Genomic DNA, 17,284 nt, shown 5'->3' with positions numbered 1-17,284 from the left:
CATATTGTATTTGGAATTACAAAAGGCACTTTGAAAGAAAATAATCATTAGTTGAAGGAAACAGAGTCCATTCCAATTTCTATAGCATGAAAATGTTGATTGCAAATAAAGACTGTGTGTGTGTGTGTGTGTGTGGGGGGGGGGGGGGGGGGGGCAGACTTTAACAGCCTGTTTGCCTGACAAATTAAAAACAAATCCATGACAGTTGAAATATTATTTTCCTCTTAACTTTGCTTTTCTCAGCACTAGAGGTGGTGGAGGAGTGGATGTGTCTTACTATGCATTATGCAAAGCTTATGGATCACACATGTACTATTCTACTTCCCCTCTCACTCTCCTTCTGTAAGCCAAGATAGAAGACTTTCGCCCAGCAATGACCAAAGGTCACCCAGCAATGACTAGTCTAGGTCTTCATTCATGAGAAAACTTTTCCAAGTAAATGGCATTGTGAACTGGAATCATGAAAACACTGTCCAACCCCATAGAGATCCCTAACCACTAGTTTGAGAGGTGTTCAGAGTGAAACCAATTAATAAATATAGCCCAGCTGACTTCAGGGAATGTGGTTGAGGCTGCTTCGAGGCTTCCAAGCTTCTATTACTTCTTCAAAAAGCTACAAAGAACACTGGCCCTACCTGTTCCTCAACCTTCCAAGAAGATTTTTCATTGAACATAACATTTCATTTCCAGCTCGATCTTTCAAAAGGAAATCGGATGATGATGAATCACGGAGAGAGTCCGAGAGAGAGAGAGTGATGGGGAGATTTCAGCTAGTCTTCCCTATGAGGATGAGTGTTAGCCATTGGCAGTCAGTCAGTCAGTTATGAGACCTCAGCTGGGATGGGGCTCTGGCTGAGGAACCTTGGACGCTTGTAGGCTCAAGCTCCACACAGGAAATTTGAAAGAAGAAAACATTAAAAAACATGCAAGGCTCGACTCCCCTTTGAAGCGCTTTCGGCAGTTGAAACCCAATAAATGCAAATTACAAAGCGTCTGGAAAAAAGACAATGTCTTCAAATGCAGAAACAATGCAGAGAGATAGTGTTGCTTGGCAAGAATATGCTAAATGAGAAGCTGGGTGAAAAATCCTGGAGGATTCAACCCATTAAAGCTTAAAATAGCAGGCAGAGGTAGAAAGAAGCACGGCACAGTTAAAATCTCTTCAATACTGATCTAGCTATAGACCTACTGGCCGTTAGTTACAAATAACTATTCTCCAAATAAAACTACTTCTGACTGCGCCTTTCAGATAATGTATAGGGATGAGGAAAAATCCCTACTGACTCATAACTAAATGTTTAAGTTTGTACTGTAGCATCCTAATTCCATCACAAATATCATGACATAAACCAAAGCTTCTTCGTGCCCAAAGATTTATGATCCATTTAGAGAATTCTTTGCAATGCTAAAAGCCCAATGCAGAGGTCTAGATTAAGCATTGGTTTAAAACCTGCTAAACCTTCTGGCAAAACAACTTGTTTATCAAGCTCAGAGACCAAAACATTCCAGTCTAAAAGGCTACAAACAAGACTAAATACTTATCTGAATGAACATTTGATGCATTCCAGGTTATTTCATTCAATGAAAACATTTCAAAGAACTAGTTGAAATACTACTAGTCCCTAGGGTGTGTGAAATCCATTGACAGAGTGGCCATCAAATCCCTGTCCAGTGCTCCAGGCAGCGTGTTCTGTTACAGCTGTTCCAATAGACGCGACAAAACATACCCACCTAACAAGCAGCAACATTTCCACTTTATGTAATGCCTTGTTCTGCTGTTGTACTGGCCGGCAACATCATTGTATTTTATTTTAGAGGGGGTGATGAATCTTTTCATCACTGAACATTTCAAAAACAGCTCTACAAAAATATGATGAAAATGTATGTATGAAAATAGTCAGGTGGGTCAGCTTCAGCTTTCAGAACGGATGTATTATTCTGACAGAACACTTGGCCAAAGCCACCAAATACAATGCCATTTTAACTATAAATGACAGAAAGTACCACACTGTTACAATAGCAGGAATATGCCCAGATTGACAGCTCAAGAAACAAGAAACTGACATTCCAATTATTCCACAGTGATGATTGACATTACTAGCTTCAGAGAAAAAGTTCTGAGAAAAAAAATACCTGGCAAAAAAAATGAAAAAAGCCTTAGCTCAGAAATTAGAAACATTTAAACCACATGAAAGCCATTATATCACGCTCAGACACACTATTTGGCCCATTGTTCCCTAAACCTCAGTACATGTGGAACCCTACAGGGCAAAAGAGCTGTGGTTCTACCACAACTATGAGAGGAGAGGAGTTTGCTCTGCCAACTGTAGCCAATGGTATTTTATTTTTTTTTATTTTTTATTTTTACCTTTATTTAACCAGGCAAGTCAGTTAAGAACAAATTCTTATTTTCAATGACGGCCTGGGAACAGTGGGTTAACTGCCTGTTCAGGGGCAGAACGACAGATTTGTACCTTGTCAGCTCGGGGGTTTGAACTCGCAACTTTCCGGTTACTAGTCCAACGCTCTAACCACTAGGCTACCCTGCCGCCCCATCAGAGCAGAGGTATCAGAGCAGCAAACACAAAGTTAGACAGTGTGTACAGTCAGAGCGTTCCTCTGAGATGACCACGAATCAGTCTGATTCTCTATGGTTAATTTATTTATTTGGGCACACCAAAGCTTCTTTGTACCCAAAGATTTAGGATACACTTAGAGAATTATTTGCAATGCTAAAGACAGAGCAGAGGTCCAGATTAAGCATTGGCTTAAAACCTGCTAAACCACATGCTCAGAGTGATAATTAGCTTCTGGCAAAACAACTTGTTTGTCGAGCTCAGAGACCAAAACATTCAAGTTTAAGAGGCTACAAAAAAGACACAATACTTAAGAATAAAATGTTGATTAAACTCACTGGGTTCTCTCTAAATGCCCTAAAGAAAACTACAGTCTTAACAGCATAACACCTTCAAGGGAAAAAAAAGCAGTAAAATATGCAGCTCACCTTTGAGTTTCAGACTATTGTTGTTGTTGTTGTGATTCTGATGCAGTCCGATCTGATGCGGAGGCAGCACACACAGACAGAGGTGCGCACCTTCCCCAAGCCTCCCTTTAACGTTCACAGACATGCATGGCTCAAAGTACACCCGCCCCTAGTGACCTCATCTGGGCTGAACTCAACCGTTCAGCCGGAGTTTAATGTCAGTATAAAAACCATATACCGTGGATTAACAAAAGCTCAACTACTTTACTGCTCGCAGGAGAAAGTGGGAAAGCAGACATTTTTCTGCCAGTGTTAGCAGAGTAAATGATACCATACGTCAAAGTTTGGCAGCAACTATTATAAAACTGCACAAGCGATAACAGATAGATGTGAATCAAAATCAGAAAGAAGTCATACATTTCACAACTCTGCTTGAAATTATCTAAAAGGGTCACCAAAGGCCAAATGGAAAACATTACATTCTAGGGTATAATTTCACCAAGTGTAAGTCAAACTGCAGATGGTGATGATGATTGCCCAGGAGATAACATTGGCATTCTAGGTTAGAATCCTTCAGCATTTCCCCCTGCCAGAGTTGTCAGGTCTCCCTACTAGCAATCAAAACATGGCCACTGGCTCAGGAGTTGAGGAATGGCTAAAAAGTCGCAAACAGGAACAAACTTTCACAGGCCCAGTGGTTATTTGCACTTTCCCCAAAGGCAAATTGGAACTCGGAGAGGACAGCCAAGCTCTGACACACACTAACCCAGAGACATGATAGGGGCACTTAAAAGGTGCTAATCACTTAATATGTGATGAAGACAATACATTTGTATCACAATCGACAAACAGTACCCATGTCCTACGGTTAACATTTACAGCACATTACAATATTCTGTCTTCTTGTCTTGAGCTCCTCTAACACTCCACTCACTGTATGTTGCTTGCAGATAATTAATATGCTATGTCATAAGGAAAGTGTTTAATTACCATGAACAATGCCTTTATCATATAGAGTAACAAGGCGTTTTCTCCACTGAATATACACTTCTTCAAATCATAAGCAAGCAAGCTACAATTCAAATTTTAAAAATCTTTCAAGAGGCCTTTCTTAAAATCGGGCACAAAACATTGAAAATCTCCTCTTTTGACAGTCATACCAGTGAGTCAACATGCCCAGTTAGGCTATAAAACTTCTGCTCGTAGCTCAAAAAGTTACACAACGTTTCACTAAACCATTCAAGTTTCATTATATGACAACAATTATGGTTCATATCAGAAATGGCTTATTATTGCATGAAAAAAACGGTAACTTACCACAAATGTCCTTGAAAACTGCAAACGGTTTGGCTTAAAACTTCGAATACAATAAATTCCTGAATCGTCTCCCGCTGGTATTTCAGTAAAGTAACACTGTATCGCGTTATCAGCTACAACTACTTGATGCAATGTAGCCTACTGCGATTCTGCGGCGCTACGCGCTCTTTCACCCAATTTCTCCCCTGTGTCTAATCCCAGCCTTCTGTTTCTCTGATCGTTCCGAATTGGACCGTAATCGGAATATAATTTCAAATAAACCCACTCCACAGAACAACAACCGGGATCGACGGCGTCAAGTTTCAGCTAACGTTACGGCCAGGCTCGTAATGCCCTTCTAGCGGACACCGTTACAGCCCGAGTGTCTCTGTAGATAGGGACAAGGCAATACCGATGACAGGCAAAACACACTCCTCGCACTAACCAACTAGTCTGGCCTCATCCAGGAACGAAGGCACACCAGTACAAAACTCCCCATGAGCGCCTCAATTATCAGGAAACTTTCCAATGCCTTGGGAGGGTTTATTCTGTAGGTTTACCAGTTCCCGTTTACATTATGCATGATCCCCTGTCTTCTTTGATATACTAATGAATCGAATATACTCTTACAACTACCATACTACATTGTTAATGGTTACAAAATAAATAAAAAAATTAACATGATTCCATGAACCCTCTCAAAACAGCTGAGGGGTCCACATCATGTAGCCCCTCAGGAAATACGTCATGGCGACCGAGGGCAAGGGGAAAATGTACAGGATTTGGACACACCTACTGCTCAAGAGTAATATACACAGTAGTATATCGCCATCTGCTGGTATAATCTATAACAATTTATTTTTATTTTTTATTTAACCTTTATTTAACCAGGTAGGCCAGTTGAGAACAAGTTCTCATTTACAACCTCGACCTGGGGCCTGTTGCACAAAAGTAGAATTAAGACATCCGGGATAAATGACTCAGCTGAGCTCAATGAAGCCAAAACATGTGCGTCCAGGCTTAATTGGTTGCACAAAGACCAAGCCAGGATGAGCAGACACGGATTCATTAAGCCAGGTGAAACCAATCCTGGATAGGTGCGCGCTCACGGCTCACTCAAATAGACCCCGCCACAGATCACAGATTAACTGATTTACCATGGCAACTAGAGCCGCGTACTTTTCCCCGTCGGAAGCACAAATCCTCATGGAGGCATACGAGGAGGTAAAAGATATAATTAAGAAGAAAGGCAACACCGCCACAGTGATAAAGCAAAGAGAAAAAGCGTGGCAAAGTATTGCAGACCGCCTGAATGCGTAAGTAGTGCACAATTACACACTCACCGCTCCGCTGAAACATCACAATTACAATTCAAATATTTAATTCACATCTCCAAAAATGCAGTTGTACTGTAATTATGAAACGGTTAATTTTTTTTATTGAAATGCACTGAAGATATGAGTGAAATTGTGTAAAGTAACTCCATCACACTGTATAAAGCTATGATAAAATTTTTGATATTTTTACTGAAAACAAGACAAAAATACCAAGTAATTTTTTGCAGTGTGACTCCATTAAGTGTGTGTGTGTGTGTGTGTGTGTGTGTGTGTAGATTAAACATGAACGGGCCAAAACGGACATGGCAGCAGGTCAAAATCAAATACAAGAACATTCTGCAGAATGGTATGGTCCCTGACTAATATTTAACAAAGCACAAGCATATATTGTACCCAGAAGGTGCCTGCTCACACATTGTCTGTACTGTTTTAGCAGTGAAAAAGAATACCCACAGACAAGGCACGGGTGGTGGGTCACCAAAGGCTGACCTTACCCCAGCAGAGGACATGGCCTTGGAGCTAAATAAAGGCAGGCCCGTCTTAGAGGGGATCCCTGGGGGGAAAGAGACGAGCATAGGTTCCTCCCAAGATGCCACCCGCTTCATTCAAGGTATGTCCTTCCATCTCTACATGGGATACAACCACATTCATATTGAATCAATTTGGACTGTCTGACTTTGGTTTACCTATTGCCTTGCAGTGTCTGGCAGCACTGTGTTCCTGTTAGAGCCACCAGCACAAGCACCAGACGATGCTGATCCAGTGAGTACTCCATCAAAGGCATACTGTAGGCCTGGCATGTCTTGTCTACTAGCTTCAATATGAATCCGATTAAATGTGATAGGGTGAAGGCCCCAGTGCAGCAGCAACAGCACATGATGGAGACGATGATGAGGAGGAGACCATCTCTCTGGATTCCAGAAGGCATGAGGTATCATGTTAAGACTGTGAAAGTACTATTTACTCTACAATGGTGAGGAGTCCTCATCAAAATCAAAAAATCTAATTTCTTTTACAGGACCCAGATGCTATACAGTGGGAAAACCAGCCTGGCAACATAGTGCGTATTAATAAAAGGACACCACATCCTGCCAAATTCCAGCTGCGCTAATTGTATTGTGTTCACAGAGCTCACAAGCTATCAGAAAGTTGTATGGCAACCACCTCCGGTGCCAAATAGAACTGGCAGACATAGACATTCAGTACAAGAAGAAAAAGATGGAAAATCTTGCACTGGAGTTCGAAATAAAAAAGAGGACAATTAGGAAACTGGACCTTGAAATAAAAAAACTTGAGAGGGAGGTGAGATATGCCTTCAATGTACACTGTATGCTAACTGTAACACAAATGTATTAATCATTATTTTTCTTTCCTCCCCCAGCTCCAAGAAGATGACACAGCTCAAAATAAAAATTAGGTATATTCTCGTAAAGTCAAGTGAGCCATGACATATGAGCTCTTATTGTGAGCACACAGGACGGTGGCATCTTTCTAAGGTTTTTTTTATTTTCCCAGCAATCAGTACAACCAAGTCATCGTTATAAGGCATCGCCCTCTTTTGCCCACCCCCCCCAGCACCAGGTGTGGCCACTAGCCTATATGAAGGCCCAAAATTGTGTGTTCCTTTCTGCTCTGACAATGGCATGCCCATTCGTGCGAGATGTGGTGGATGAAGAAGCACTTGTGCTGAGGAGAGCCTTCAGGTGAGAAAGGGTCTTCAGGGACCGGTTGGACCCACTGGCCTTCCCTGATGACCATCTATATGAAAGATACAGGTTTTCTGCAGATGGCATCAGGTATCTATGCAGACTACTGGGTCCCAGGATTAAGCACCGCACTGCACGGAGCCATGCACTGAGTGTGGAGCAAATGGTTTGTGTGGCCTTGCGCTTTTTTGCTAGTGGAGCCTTCCTGTACTCAGTGGGGGATGCAGAACAGCTGAACAAGGCCACAATTTGCCGCACAATAAGGAGTGTGTGTCTGGCTATCAAAGCATTAGCAGATGTCTTCATCTCCTTCCCTGGCCACAGAAGACTCTGTGACATCAAAGAGGAGTTCTATAGGATTGCAGGTAAGAGGATCTACAAATTACAGGACAACTGTTAACACATAGTAGGATACTCATTACTTTGTGTGACAGGTTTCCCCAATGTCATTGGTGCAGTGGACTGCACACACATAAGGATAAAAGCCCCCTCAGGTGCCCATGAGGCCGATTTTGTGAATAGGAAATCCTTTCACAGCATTAATGTTCAGGTGAACATAACTTTTTGATATTGTCCATTGACGAACACTCTGCATTGCCAGTGATGTGCATTGATTGGTGTAATATTCCTCATCTTATGATTTCAGATGGTCTGCAATGCTGACTGTGTGATCAGCAATGTTGTGGCAAAATGGCCTGGCTCAGTCCATGACTCCAGAATCTTTCGGGCCTCTGAAATCTATCAGTGCCTATCACAAGGTAAGCCACACAACCCCTATTTATAACCATCATGGCTGTGTCAAGAATATCACTGTGTTTATGAGGTAGTAATGATGAGATTTTGTGTTGACAGGTGAATTCTCTGGTGTGTTGCTGGGAGACAGGGGGTATGGCTGCCAGCCTTTTCTCCTGACACCTTTCACAGACCCCCAGGAAGCACAGCAGGCCTACAACCATGCCCATGCCAGGACCAGGGCCAGAGTTGAAATGACCTTTGGCCTCCTGAAGGCACGCTTTCACTGCCTTCACAAATTAAGGGTCAGCCCTGTTAGGGCATGTGATATTACTGTGGCTTGTGCTGTCCTCCACAATGTGGCCTGCCTGAGGAAGGAGAGGGCCCCCAGAGTGCCACCAGCCATGGACTGGGACAATCCGGCAATCTTCCCTGATGACGACAGTGGTCGGCTGCTGAGGGACCAATATGTGTTGAATTATTTTAGTTAGTATGTGTGCTTTCAATTTTGGTTAAATATGTCCTGCGGTGGCAGAGGAATTTGGGTTTTTTTGGGTTCGTTTTTTGACGAATTTGGCCTCTTATGATGTTTGTGCGGTATACTGTGTGTAATACAAGGCTGCAGGGAGGCTACTGCATCCATTCATTTGTCTGTTCAGTTGATGTGTATGGATTTGTCCTGCATTTATTTTAGTGTGCAGACATGCAGGGTGTGTTATACACATTCAAAGGTCTGTATATGTATCATTTTGTATAATATGCTTAGATTCTGTGCTTTCCATCTTGTAGAGTCACTGTGACTTCAGTTTTGAAAGGAGCTGATGGTTTACCTGCTTTGTTTTGTCCTTATTCAATAAAGGAACATAATGTTACACATTGTGTTTTTATATTCATATGGAATGTGTATTTGTTTATATGACAGAGTACTAGGGCCACACTGAAGAAAAAGGATAAAGTCATAAATTTATGAGGCTGGTTCTTTCTGCAGAAAAGCTACATATTGTTTTTACAGTTTTGATACTTATGACAATGTGATACTTAATATTCTGGCACATCAGCATGTCTTTGTTTATGAAACCATACTGAAGTACAATTTCACGAAATGCCCCACATCTGTCATTTTAACAACTGTCCTCCTTTAAAACAACTGGTTACAATATTATGACTTGTGTTTTTTTTCCCCTCTGTGGCCCTAATATTCTAGCATTTTATATATAGCCTTATAGTCTATGGGAAACTGTAAATTATCTAATGATAGCAACATCATCTAAAAATCATTTTTTATCCAAAATCATTGAAATTAATGATCACAAACGTTTAAATAACAGTGGGTCTAGTTATATGTGATAACAATGTATAGTGAGCAGTGAAATAACTATTGGTTTCCATTTGTGGTGACTGCTGACTGACATTAGGGATGAGATTAAATAGATCCTGGAATTTAGCCTGGTCTGGAGCAGGCTAGCTCCACAGAATAAATCTCCATGGTAATTTATACCATAACATATCCTCCTGCCCCCTATCCATCTTTAGTGCAACCGGATTACGGATCAATTGAGCCAGGATCACCAAGATATCCTGGCTTAATCCCTTATCCTAGTTTTGTGCAACAGGCCCCAGGTCAAGATAAAGCAAAGCAGTGCGACGCAAACAACAACACAAAGGAATAAACATGTACACCGTTTACATGGATAACGCAATAGAAACGTCTATATACAGTGTGTGAAAATGAAGTAAGATTAGGGAGGTGAGGCAATAAATAGGCCGTAGTGGTGAAATAATAACAATTTAGCAAATAAACACTGGAGTGATAGATGTGCAAAAGATGAATGTGCAAGTAGAGATACTGGGGTGCATAGGAGAAAGAAAAAAAAAATTAGCATCAACCATTTTAGTTACTGACAGAGGAACATCCAAGGCAAGGGAGGTATAAACTAATCTGGACAGTCCTTCAGATTTTGAAAAAAGTACACATCTCTTAATAACCAGGAGTTAAATCTCTATCCAATTTTCTCTACAATAGGAGAGAAATTTAAATTGGCCCTTTCTTTCTGATCTTTGCTAACTGTAATACCAAGATATGTGATCACATCTTTTATAGGGATATTACATACTGAATTTAAGTATTTTCAACGCAAATAATTCACATTTCCTAATATTCAGAGATAAAACTGATATATGTGTGAAGACATTAATACACTCAATAGCTTTCTTGACTTCATTATGATCTTTCAAAAAAAATGCTGGTGTCGACAGCCAATTGTAAACATTTTATCTCTTTGTCTTGCATCTCAATACCCCTAAAACTATCCTTATTTATATGAAGTGCCATAACTTGTGTGACCAATAAAAATAAGAAAGGAGATATCGGGCATCCTTGTTTAATTCCACGTCTAATGTCGAATTACTATTATTGTAAAGTGTCTTAATTACACTTTGAAAATATTGACCAAAACCAAAAAATCGAAGTCTCAAAAATGAAATAATGTTAAACTGTATCAAATGCCTTGTAAAAGTCTACAAATAAAATAAAGCTTTCTTCCATAATGTGCTCATTGTTGTCTATCAAGTCCAATACTAGTCGAACATTATTACATATATGTCTGCCCTTCATAAAACCAGACTGGGTTTCATCAATGATTTGGTCAAGACCTTTTTTAAGTCTTTCTGCAAAGATGGATGCAAGCAGCTTTCCATCATTGTTCCTAAATTGGTTCGTTCTCCAATTTTATAACATCATATAATCTTTGTTTGGTTTGGGTATTACAGAAATAAGGCCTTGTGTCATAGAAACAGGCAGGACCCCTAAATCAATTGCCTCCTTAAAAACATTAGATATAAATTCAATAATATCCTCCCAAAAATATTTATAGAATTCACTGATAATGCCATCATTCCCTGGAGATTTGTTCTCTTTTAACTTGCTGATACATTTTTTGATTTCATTAATATAAATAATTTCATCAGAAGACTTTTGGAAGTCTTCATCTATGAATTTTGCACAGTCTTTGACAGAGTCTAGAAAGGCAAATATGTCACTAGTAGGACAGGCATTACTGGTATTAAGGTTACCATAGAATTCTGAAACATATTTCAAAATATCTTTGGGGTTTTCATTTTCTTTGCCATCTATATTGAGCTTGAGCTAATAGATGTAAATTCAGAATTATTTCTTTCTAAATTGTAAAAGTATTTTGTATTTTTTTCACCTTCCACCAACCGTCTCCTTCTTGATCTTTAAAATACCCTGTTTGCTCTCTCTTCATACATTCAGTTAATTTCTAGTTGTAAAGAGAATAACTGAGCCTTTTCTTCTTCATCAAGGTCCTCCATAGAGATTACAGAAAGTATTTAATTAACAAATGTATCTTCCCTCAATCTTTTAAGTTCAGCAATTTCTTTAGCTCTCTTCGTGGCTGTTTGTCTTATTTTATACTTCATTCATTCCCAATATTTCCCATAAGACTTAAATAGTTGGGCTTTCCTCCAATTGTCTTGTATAATATCTTTGGCATCCATCTTGAAATGATCATCTTCCAACAGTCTACTATTGAGTTTCCAATAACTCCAGATAACTTCAGTGTGGCCTATGTTAGCAGGTGATTAATAATGGCTTATAATTGTATTACTACACAATGCCTACATATTACTGCTGCGTATCTTTCTTTTCTAAAAGTTACGTTGTGGAGAAATGTGACTGCAACAAAAAAGAGGATCTGAAGATAGTTACGTCAAAGTTGAATGAAGACAAGACTTCAAAGGGTTTAACAAAAAAGTGTAAATATGTAATTTATACGTAATTAATGTAATAATTATAAAAAGTAATGTGATGTGTAATGTGCACTAGACTAGTAGTGTGCAATAATGTGCACTAGACTAGTAGTGACACAGTAGTGAAACAAGATGTCAGTAGTGATTTTGAATAAATAAACAGTAGTAAATGTTTTCAATGGTAATTCTAAAGGGTTTATTTAGGAAATGAAAAAGGATCAGGAGCAATTCAGCAGTGACACGACACTACACACACAGATGGCACTGGCAGTAGTAATTAAATAGGGATTGAATAGGCATACAGTAGTAATGTGTAGGCGTTGTGTAGTAATCCAATAGTGAACATGTAGGAATTGTGTGGGTATGTGTAGATTTTAAGTAGTAGATACTCAAAAGCTCAGTAGTTGCACAGTAGTCATTAAGGGAGAATTGTGTAGTGATTTGAGTAGGAAATATGTAGTGTTCAACAGTAGTGAAACATCCCAATGTATCACTCATTACTACCGGTACTTCAATTACTACATAAATCACTACTGGTTTACCACACATTTCAATAGCAATCAAGTAGTAACACCAGTTGGTTTAGTGTAGATCTTGAGTCGTAGTGATGAGTAATACTTCAGTAGTACTTCAGGATCAAGGGGACAGCAGCTAGTATCAGTAACACACTCTCCTCTCATGTTTCACAGGGAAAATGGCAAGCAGTTTCTTCAAGCTGTGGTCACCTAGGAAGCGCAACATAGGAGTCCTGTCTCTTAGTGGAGTATTGTCATTTGCTACAGCAGGGTTTTTTCTGAACAGAGAGCACGTCACCACAGGAGCTCAAGTCAGGAGGCTGTACCCTGCCAGTTATCCCAGACAGACAGTGACAGATCCCAGTGTCCACAGCCTCCAACACCTATTCATGCGTTAGGGGTGTGCTATCATTGTACCCTCTTTTTGTCTGTACTTATTTCAATAGTGTTTCTACAGTGAAGAGTTCCCTGATTTACGCAAACACAACAACTGCAAGGCCAGTCACCTCATATTGCAACGGCTTCTCCTCCTCAGTGAGAAGAACATGAACGAAAACCGAAACAGTACCGCGTGGCAACAAACACTCACACGGAAACAAACACCCACAACTACGTAAGTATGATTCTCAATCAGAGACAACTAACGACACCTGCCTCTGATTGAGAACCATACTAGGCCGAAACAGAAACCAAACATAGACCCCCCCCCCCCCCCCCAAAGGTAAACTACGGCCGCAAAAACCTGAACCTATAGGGGAGGGACTGGGTGGGCGTCTGTCCGCGGTGGCGGCTCTGGCGCGGGACGTGGACCCCACTTCCCCACAGTTTTTCTCCGCCTCATTGTCCGCCTAAAAAAAAAAAAGTACAGGCTCAAGAATTCCAGTGACAATGACAACAATGCATGACAACATTAGATAGATTTCAAAATGTTGCAGTGAAATTGTACTTATCACTACCAAATGTACATGTATTGATTCTTCTAGTTGGCCCATTTTCATTTAACTACAAGCGGCGACCCTCGCCGCCGACCTCGGACTGGGGACCCTAGAAATGGGTTCCGAAAGGACGGGAGACTCCGGCAGCGCCGGACAGGCGGGAGACTCCGGCAGGGGCGGACAGGTGGGAGACTCTGGCAGCGGCGGACAGGCGGGAGACTCTGGCAGCGGCGGACAGGCGGGAGACTCCGGATGCTCCGGAGTGAAGGGCGATTCTGGCATCACCTGGCTGACTGACGGCTCTGGCAGCTCCTGGCTGGCTGACGGCTCTGGCAGCTCCTGGCTGGCTGACGGCTCTGGTAGCTCCTGGCTGACTGACGGCTCTGGCAGCTCCTTGGCTGACTGACGGCTCTGGCAGCTCCTGGCTGGCTGACGGCTCTGGAAGCTCCTGGCTGGCTGATGGCTCTGGAAGCTCCTGGCTGACTGACGGCTCTGGCAGGTCCTGGCTGACCTGCGGCTCCTGGCTGACTGGCGGCTCTGGCGGCTCCTGGCTGACTGGCGGCTCTGGCGGCTCCTGGCTGACTGGCGGCTCCTGGCTGACTGGCGACTCTGGCGGCACCTGGCTGACTGGCGGCTCTGGCGGCTCCTGGCTGACTGGCGGCTCTGGCGGCTCCTGGCTGACTGGCGGCTCAGGCGGCTCCTGGCTGACTGGCTGCTCTAGCGGCTCAGGACAGTCTGGCGGCTCTGGCGGCTCAGGACAGACTGGCGGCTCTGGCGGCGCAGGACAGACTGGCGACTCTGGTGGCTCAGGACAGACGGGAGACTCTGGCGGCTCAGGACAGACGGGAGACTCTGGCAGCGCTGGAGAGGAGGAAGGCTCTAGCAGCGCTGGACAGGCGGGAACACCTGTAGGCAGAAGACGGAGAGACAGCCTGGTGCGGGGGGCTGCCACCATAGACCGGACCGTGCAGGCGCACTGGAGCTCTTGAGCACCGAGCCTGCCCAACCTTTCCTGGTTGAATGCTCCCCGTAGCCAGGCCAGTGCGGCAAGGTGGAATAGCCCGCACTGGACTGTGCTGGCAAACCGGGGACACCATGCGTAAGGCTGGTGCCATGTACGCCGGCCCGAGGACACGCACTGGAGACCAGATGCGTAGAGCAAGAAATTTATGGGGCTGCCTCTCGGGCTTCCAGCCACGCTGCCGTGCTGCCTCCTCATACCAGGGCCTCTCTGCCTTCGCTGCCTCCAGCTCTGCTTTGGGGCAGCAACATTCGCCTGGCTGTGCCCAGGGTCCTTTACCGTCTAGAATCTCCTCCCATGTCCAGGAGTCCTGTGTTCTTTGCCGCTGCTGCTGCCCTTTACCACGCTGCTTGGTCCTTTGTTGGTGGGTATTTCTGTAACGGCATTCCTCCTCCTCTTTTGAGGAGGAGAAGCGAGAAGGATCGGAGGACCAATGCGCAAAGTGGTAAGTGTCCATAATGTTTATTATAAGATATAAACTGAACACTATGAAATATAAAACAATAAACGTGAACATGAACGAAAACCGAAACAGTACCGTGTGGCAACAAACACTCACACGGAAACAAACACCCACAACTCAAAAGTGAAACCCAGGCTACCTAGGTATGATTCTCAATCAGAGACAACTAACGACACCTGCCTCTGATTGAGAACCATACTAAGACGGTTTTCGTTCATGTTCACGTTTATTGTTTTATATTTCATGGTTCAGTTTATATCTTATAATAAACATAGATTGCCCACCCCAACTCACGCCCTGACCATACTAAATAAAGACAAAACAAAGGAAATAAAGGTCAGAACGTGACACATATCTTCCCTCTATGCCAAGTTGTGTGCCCTTCATAAAGTCTGTTGGCATAGTAGCCGGAGACGAGGAGTCCTATCGGGATGGATCTCAGCGGCCTTTGTGGTCTGTGTCTTTTCACAGTGAATTGGTGTGCCTACTACCTATCTTGCTGGAACTTCAGTGCATTTTTTAAATCTAATGGAGGTCACCGTGAAATAGATTTTCTAAAGCTACTACATATATTGGAGCGTCACCCATTCCTTATAAATGTGTTACAGCTAAAACCTAGATGAAAGGGGATCAACTGCAGTTTTCAATTCTGCCTTGCCTGACTCTTATTAATAACAGAGTTTCCCAATATTCCACCTTTTTCTGTGTAGAGAGAAGTATGGAAAGGAAAGAATAACACAGAAGCCTTTGCTTTGTGATCGCTGTTGGTTACCAAGGTTTCATTTTTTTAAGGCCATGCATTTATACACAATCTCTCCCCACAGACCTGGATGCCAGCAAGGTACAGAATGATGGGAATGTCCATGGATATAAGTATAAAAATGTCATTGCATCAACCACCCAGTTGACTAGGTACCAGACCTACATATCTACATTCTGAACTGTTCAAGTGAGCCAGTACTTACCATAGTCTCTTGTCAGATCCGGACGGGTCAGTTTGATGAGCGCCACGTGTCATCGTCACGTGGACGGGCCTGAGCATCTGAGGGCTGAGCCTGCCCCCTGGCTGTTTTTGGGCAGAGCGCCGGGAGGTGGAGCTGGTGGTGGACGCCCTCAACATCTTGCAGGGGGAACTCAAGGGACAGTACAGATGACTGACAAGGAGCAGCAGCTGCTCATTCATGTGAGGTAAACACAGTCTGCACCACACACTGCTTTGGAGAATTGTTTTTATTTGTTTAATTTCCTTATTCTATCACTGAGATGCATAACACTTGTTTTTGGAGTTCACAGGATCACTTCCTGTTCGATATACCAGTTTCCCCCCTCTTGACCTGTGCAGGAATGGCCAGGGATTGGCCAGATGCATAGGGCATTTGGTAAGTATAATGGTTTGATAAAAGCACAACTCTAAAACCAAACAATATAAACTATTTTAGAAGCACTGAAACCTATGGAGATAACCCGTTGGTCTGGAAAGGCACAAGAATCAGGAGAACTTCCTGTTGTGGATCAACGAGGAGGACCACACCCGGGTCATCTAGATGGAGAAGGGCAGCAACATGAGGGTGTTTGAGAGGTTCTACAGGGGACTGGAGGAGGTGAGCCCAGCAGAATCACTGATTGGATTCATTGCCTTCACCCACATGTTAACTGTGTCTTAAATGACACTTAAACCTTTCATGCTTTGTTGTGTCTTTTTATGAGCTGTTGTTGACATCACCACCAGGTGACGAGGCTGATCATGGAGAAAGGCTGGGAGTTCATGTGGAGCGAGAGGCTGGGTTACATCCTCACCTGCCCCTCGAACCTGGGCACTGGACTCAGGGCAACCTGCCTCGTCTTACCACCTCACTCACCTATGGGTTGACACATGAACAACCACATGAAGAAACTGTGCTAAGGGGATCCCTGTGCGGAGCTGTCCTCAAATTCCAGGATCCTAAATTCTCAGTTTTTCTGTCGTTTTTTTTACTGGGATGCTCGTTTTCAGAAGATGCTGGACAACCTGCTTCTGTAGAAGCGAGGTATGGACGGTGTGGACTCCGCAGCTGTGGCACAACTTGTGACATCTCTAACCTGGCCAGACTGGGTGAATCAGAGGTAAGACCTCTGGATCTCTACACCACAGAATAGAATGTAGTGACAGTGACAATCATAATATTCAGCTTTAATAGGCAGTTGTAGAGAGTGGAGAAATAATAGGTTATATGTGTTTGCGTGTTGCATGTAGGTCCAGCTTGTTCAGAATGTGATTGATGTTGTTAAATACCTGATTGCGTGTGAGAAGAGACTGGAGAGAGATCAGGATATCCAAATCCCTGCACCCATCTCAGTTCAGGTTGAGAGAGACTGGCCTTGCAGATGCCCGAGTTGCGATTTTACATTCACAAACAATATTCTTCAATAAAGCTATATAAATCCAAATCATTAACTGTGGTCCTCCTTTAATTTGAATGTATTCATATATAGCTGAAGAGTTTATAGCTGCTATTCAGGACTTTACCTGAATAGCAGCTATAAAC

General features: G+C 42.8%; 1 protein-coding gene and 1 pseudogene across 2 annotated transcripts in view; one reads left to right on the top strand and one right to left on the bottom strand.

The window, feature by feature from the left end:
- LOC110526458 (furin-1) overlaps positions 1 to 5,025 on the bottom strand; it is a 102,735-nt gene extending 97,710 nt beyond the window's left edge. The window contains exons 1-2 of one of the 2 annotated variants that reach the window (XM_036980844.1): positions 4,301 to 5,025; positions 3,005 to 3,109 (exon numbers count right to left, since the gene is read on the bottom strand). The gene's annotated coding sequence lies outside the window, so the exon portion shown is untranslated. The remainder of the gene's footprint in view (positions 1 to 3,004; positions 3,110 to 4,300) is intronic. The other variant, XM_036980845.1, reaches the window with a different exon arrangement.
- Positions 5,026 to 15,190: 10,165 nt separating this feature from the next.
- LOC110526956 lies at positions 15,191 to 17,246 on the top strand (annotated as a pseudogene).
- Positions 17,247 to 17,284: the final 38 nt, after the last annotated feature.

This window comes from Oncorhynchus mykiss, chromosome 6 (genome assembly GCF_013265735.2).
Source record: "Oncorhynchus mykiss isolate Arlee chromosome 6, USDA_OmykA_1.1, whole genome shotgun sequence".
Lineage (NCBI taxonomy): Eukaryota > Metazoa > Chordata > Actinopteri > Salmoniformes > Salmonidae > Oncorhynchus > Oncorhynchus mykiss.
The sequence above is the reverse complement of the archived record's forward strand: the minus strand, read 5'-3'. Positions and strand labels throughout refer to the sequence as shown.